The sequence below is a fragment of the Hyla sarda genome, chromosome 6, assembly GCF_029499605.1.
Source record: "Hyla sarda isolate aHylSar1 chromosome 6, aHylSar1.hap1, whole genome shotgun sequence".
NCBI classification, from domain to species: domain Eukaryota; kingdom Metazoa; phylum Chordata; class Amphibia; order Anura; family Hylidae; genus Hyla; species Hyla sarda.
Genome location: NC_079194.1, coordinates 29,297,198 through 29,303,637, shown reverse-complemented (window position 1 = coordinate 29,303,637; position 6,440 = coordinate 29,297,198). Strand labels below are relative to the sequence as shown.

The 6,440-nt window shown below is 45.0% G+C and overlaps 1 pseudogene; it reads left to right on the top strand.

Annotated features, from left to right (window-relative positions):
* Positions 1 to 308: 308 nt before the first annotated feature.
* On the top strand, positions 309 to 443 carry LOC130277892 (U2 spliceosomal RNA; annotated as a pseudogene).
* Positions 444 to 6,440: the final 5,997 nt, after the last annotated feature.

The window sequence follows — 6,440 nt, the reverse complement described above, 5'->3', positions numbered from 1 at the left end:
GCGTGACTGTGACGTCACAACCCCACAGCTCGCAGCCAACATTCCAAATAAAATGTTCCGAATGCTGGGGAAGTGGAGTACCCCTTTAACAAAGTCCTGTGATAAGCCAAACAGCTGTGCTCCAACACCACTCACCAGAACAGCACATTGAAACTATTTGGCTAGATGGCTTTATCAGGGCCGGCTCTTACCATAGGCAGTGTAGGCGGCTGCTAGAGTGCACCCTGATGAGGGTGCTGCCTGTGGTTGTAAGTATAATACCGGTGGTGCTGCGCTACTCTATCTGCTGGCCATCAGGAGCAAAGCACTTCGCTTCTCGGCCTTTTGGCTAAGATCAAGTGTAGTATCTGTTCTTATCAGTGGTCTAGTCTCTGCCATTGATGGAGGAGCAGGTGATCTGGTGCCACGTAACCAGCTCAATGGCTGCCCTGATGTGACCTGTTTCCTCCGAGTCTCGCCAGGAGGCTGGGAGGGTCTAGAGCCAGGGTACTTTTGAGCCTCGGGGAATGGTGACCCTGAGGTGCCGATACTCACTGGGTGTTATAGCTCACTGAGTGAATGCACTGCACCACACACTCTTCACCTTTGGCACTCACCCTTGGTATCCCGGCCTTCTGGCTAGGATCAGGGAAATTTTTTTATAGATCCAGCTGGATGACCGGGCAGTATGTCTGCACTCATCCACTTATTTATTCTTTTTGTTTGTCACTGTGCCACTTTACGTGTTTTGTTTTTACACAGGATTTGACAGGATGCGGTAGCCCTTCTAGGTGTCCCTCCTGGCGGTCTAGGGGAGGTGTGTGTGGCCATTTGGTTCTTCACCTCCCTTCAACCCCTAGGCATCTCAGCTTCGATCAAGATGCCATCAGTTTACGGCACCTGGGCTGATACCTTGGTTAACGCCTAGGTTAAAGCCAGGTGCATTTGCGGCCCCTTAGTAGCTTCGGTGAAAAGGGGCATCGAACCTGGATCCTTGCAGGTACCTTTTGGCCCAGAGGTGAAGGGTAGGTTTGTTGGGGGGCCTCTCTTCTGTTGGAGAAGGGCTTAGCGATAGACCGCATCCTTTGTGCACTTTTTTCGTGTGACAGGTTTGCACTTTTTCTTGCACTTTGGATGATAGAGAGCAATTGCCTCAGCTCTTAAAATTAAAAAAAAAAATCAGGAGCAAAGCACTATCACATACACAGTAATTATTTACTGAGTATGTGATGTGACAGTGCTGCGCTCCTGAAGGCTGGCAGCTTGAAAGAGGAGTGCAGCACCACCACTAAGGCCTATGAGAAAGGCCAAAATGTGTCACTTCCGTTGTCTATACCTATGTTTCATGTAGCACTTTGCTGATAAAGAAAAGAGCATTGCATCTATGAGCTGTGGGGCTGGACTTTGTCCAGCCCCACAGCTCGTAGATACGATGCTCTTTTCTTTATTTCTATTCCTAATTGAAAATATTTAACCAATGTATAGGCAATCTTCCCAATCTAATAAAGCCGAAAAACACGGTTTCCCCATTGATACTATTTATAGTTCCCCTCCTGCGCTCCTTTTGATGCTCTCATTAATGAATGTTTCACCTTAAACGTATATACAAAGATCAAAAGGAATGTTTAACCATTTTCCGGTAAAAAATCCCGGAATGAGTAACATGCTTGCCCCTGAGAAGTACTTTGTAAATGTTAGCATGGCCCATAATGACGGCGTATACAGTCGGTACGCTGTGCACACAGTGATATCATTTATTATGGAGTATGAATAGGATTAGGACCATCTACAAAAGTGACCTCTGTGCTATCGATGTTCCCATTTGTCTAATATAAGATTCTAATCTCTTGTTATGGATTTTAGTGGTTGTTTCATAACATATGGAATTTCACGGAATCTAATTTATTTGTATGTCATCGCACAACAAACCATTACTGGAACCAGTGGTCTCGAATGTGTAAATAAAATAAAAGTGTTTTATAAATCTAGCGCAGAATGTCAAAGCTTCATTATATACAATCTCGACTATTTTAGATCAAGAGTAGAGCCAAATTTAAGTCAAATAAATTATCATGGCCAAGTTGGAAGGATTTCATCAATAATAAGAAGTGCTTAAAATGTATAAACTTCAAATATCTATTTATCGTGCTCTTCCTTTGGTTCATTTACCATATATACCCGAGTATAAGCCGACCCGAATATAAGCCGAGGCCCCTAATTTCACCCCAACAACCCAGGAAAAGTTGTTGACTCAACTATAAGCCTAGGGTGGGAAATACATCATCCCCCCATGTCATCATCCAGACCCCCGTCATTATCACCCTGTCATCATCTCCCTCGTCATCATCCCCCGCCCCTTCATCATCACCGCCTGTCAATCCCTTCATCAGTGGTCTTCAACCTGCGGACCTCCAGATGTTGCAAAACTACAACTCCCAGCATGCCCGGACAGCCATCGGCTGAAAAATATGGGGTTATCGTTCTATCCCCATAAATCTAGTATCAATAACCTGTGATATTAGGTGACTCATTTACATAGATTATAATGTAATGTAATAGATCATAATGTAATACTATTGCATAACATTAATCAATGATATCCTAAGGCAGGCTTTAAACCCTTAACGACGCAGGACGTATATTTACGTCCAGCGCCGGCTCCGGCAATATAACGTGGGGTCACGCGGTTACCCCGTGCCATATCTGGTCGGTCTCAGCGGCCATCAACGACCGGGATCGGCGGTTAATACCGGGCATCACTGACCATGGTGATGCCCAATGTTAACCCTTCAGATGTGGTGATCAAAGTTGATCGCCGCTTCTGAAATGAAAGTGAAACCTTCCCGGCTGCTCAGATGGGCTGATCAGGACCACCGCGGTGAAACCGTGTTGTCCCGATCAGCTGTACGGACACAAGGAGGGTCCCTACCTGCCTCCTCCCTGTCCGATTGCCGAATGACTGCTCCATGCCTGAGATCCAGGCAGGAGCAGTCGAGCGGCGATAACACTGATTAATGCTATGCGATTGCATAGCAGTGATCAATATAGGAAATCATTGTGTGCAATGTTATAGTCCCCTATGGGGGCTATAACATTGCAAAAAAAAAAAAATGAAAATAAAGTGTTAATAAATGTGATTTAACCCCTTCCCTAATAAAAGTCTGAATCAAACCCCCCCCCCCTTTTCCCATAAAAAAAAAAAAAAAAAAATCGATCAAAAAGTCAGATCAAAACAAAAAGGGTACCTATAATAACTTCAGATCACGAAACAAAAAATGAGCCCTCATACATCCCCATATGCAGAAAAATAAAAAGAAGTTATAGGGGAATAGGACTTTTTTTAAGTGTACCCGTCAGATCCAACAATTTTTTTTTTTATATATATCACTCAGTACCTAATCCTGACCATGTAGATCTAATTTCTAATGTGTCTAGCACCTTTATTTATTTTTCCATTACACTTTTAATTTAGCTCACTAGTCTGAATTCCTCTGAAAGGGAGGGTGTGTGGCCTCACTGTGCAGGTCTCCGCCCCCTCCCTCAGTATGCTGTCTGCTCACATCTCCCCTAGCATTAGCAAAACTACAACTTCCAGCTTGTCCTCACTGACAGTAACGGGACACAAGCTGACAGTGGGAGGATTTTTCCTCCAGCTCTGAGCCCTACACTCACAGCTGTCAATCAAAGAAGTGTGTCCATGACATAGGTGATGATGCATGGACAGAGCAGGACTAGTATGTGTCCAAGCAGGCAGGGGGGGGGGGGGGCAGTTGTTTGACTGGCTTTTTCAGAATGACATAATGAAAATTTTCTAATGAAAGCAATTGCAAAACCTATTGGTTATACATGCTTTACAACATATCAAAAGTTTTTGTATTTGACAGCGTCCATCCTGCTCGAGACAGTTCCTGAGACAGACAGAGGTGTCAGCAGAAAGCACTGTTATCAGACAGAAAAGAAATGTAAAAAGAAAAGAACTTCCTCTGGAGCTGGAAGGGTTAAGATTTTTAAATAAAAGTAATTTACAAATCTGTTTAATATTCTGGCACCAGTTGATTTAAAAATATATATATATTTTTTTTTTACCAGAGTACTCCTTTAACAATTGCTGTTTCATGGAAGACCCAATGGCACAGGTAAGGCCAGGGCTTTCCCAACAACCCACTGGCACCCTGCAGTTCATCACAGGGGTGCTGATGGGACCACTAGACACCAGGGATTACCAGCATTTAATGTTTAAGTGCCGTAATCTACATAGATCCAAGCATTTAACCATTTAAATGATAGACATCGAAGGGTTCTGCAATATCTGTCATTATCTGTCAATATGTCTGCTGCTGATAGGTATCTGTCGATTATGACACAGACCTGACTCGCGGGCCAGCACCATGTTCCCCTCACCAGACCCTTGATGTACCAGTGTGAATTACAGCCTCTCTAGGGTTTTGATAGCATGTCCCAATAAAGTCTTGAATTTAATTGAGAAAAACAGGAGGCCTTAAAGGGGTACTCCACCTGCCAATGTTCAGAACATTTAGTTCCAAACGCTGTGTGCGCTTGCTGCGAAGGTGGGCACGCCCCTTCCCATAGACTTGCATTGAGGGTGTGTGGCATGACATTGCGAGGGGGTTTGACCCACCCTGCAGCATTCACACAGCGTTCAGAACTAAATGTGAAGTACCCCTTTAAAGGCTATAGACACCTTTAAAAAACACTTTTTAATCTTGGTTTGTACTTTTCTCCATAGATCCTTATTAAAAATGTTGCTTAGTTTTGCTTCTACAGACTCTTTAGACTGCTGTATGAGCCCTATATTATTGTAATACTTGCACACGGCCTATATGATTTTGCCCACCAGACTGCCATCTGTGTGCTCTCTTCTCCCGTGTGAGCTGTCTTCCAAGGATTATATCCCCCCTGTCCACAGTCTGCGCTGGTGTACAACATCCTCACTGCTGTTATCTGTAAGGCTGGGTTCACATTATGTTTTAAGCAATACAGGACCGTATACAGCTGGGCGCTCCCGTATCCCAGCCGTATCCGGCCCGTACGTAATGCATTTCAATGAGCCGACCAGAGTGAAATGCTGACTCCGGTCAGCTAATTTTTGCCCCGTATGCGGTTTTGCCACTGGACCTAAAACCGTGGTCTACCTAAAACAGAACCTAAAACCGTGGTGTACCACGGTTTTAGGTCTGATGGGAAAACCGCGTACTGGGCAAAAATTAGCCGACTGTAGTCAGCGTTTCACTCCGGTCGACTCCTTGAAATGCATTACATATGGGCCAAATACAGCTGGGATATGGGGCGCCCGGTTTTCGCTCCCCTGAGCCGTATACGGTCCCGTATTGCTTAAAACGGAATGTGAACCGAGCCGAACACTAAAAGAGCAGAAAATCCACCCGATGGATTTATCTTATCTTTCTCTGTGTAACAGCAAAATGGAAGGAAACAAGGAACAAATAAGCAATAAAAAATCAGTGCAAAAACATCCATGGGACCCCTCGCGATCTCAGTGCCACAATTCTGTGCCAGGCACTGCCCCCCGCGACCGAGACATGATGTCACAACCACGCCCCCTTGGGACATCACGGCACGCACCCTACATTAATGTCTATGGGAGGGGGCATGGCGGCCCCCAAAACCTCTCCCATAGGCATGAATGGAGGGGTTGTGGTGTTACATCACCAGGGGGGCGTGGCCGTGACGTCACATCTCAGTCTCGGAGGCAGCGCCCAGCACAGAATGCAGGGGGCTGCACCGAGATTGCGGGGGTCCCAGCGGCGGGACCCCCCGATCATACATCATAACCCCTATCCAAAGGGCGGAGATTTATCAAAACCTGTCCCGAGGAAAAGTTGCTGAGTTGCCCCATAGTAACCAATCAGATCGCTTCTTTAATTTTTCAGAGGCCTTTTCAAAAATGAAAGAAGCGATCTGATTGGTTGCTATGGGAAACTCAGCAACTTTTCCTCAGGACAGGTTTTGATAAATCTCCCCCAAGATGTATAAAGCAGGAATACCCCTTTGAATACATTCATGGAAAGGTCAGGGTGGACACATCTGACCTACAGAACAAGAGTGCCAGAGGATCAGGTTCTGACATAATAATGGTTCCCAAAGGTTCATTAGAAGGCAACCCAATTTAGAGCGCACTTTCACGACAGTCACTTACCACAAGGGGCTATTTATTATTGACTGATCCCACAACAACTCATCTGACCTTATTGATGATATGTCATTTACTTGCACAGTAAAGGTGGCCCGTTCTTTATAAATGGAGGATGGGTCAGAATCAATTCCTCAAGATAGCCTCAGAAAACCTCAAGAAAACCAGCCTGCCACTGAGTATATACTCAGAGCTACTATTTTATAGGCAACAGGCATTCAGCACATGAAATCATAGGAAATATCCATTGTCCTATTAGCCCATTTACAGCCAGGCCTATTTTGGCCTTAAA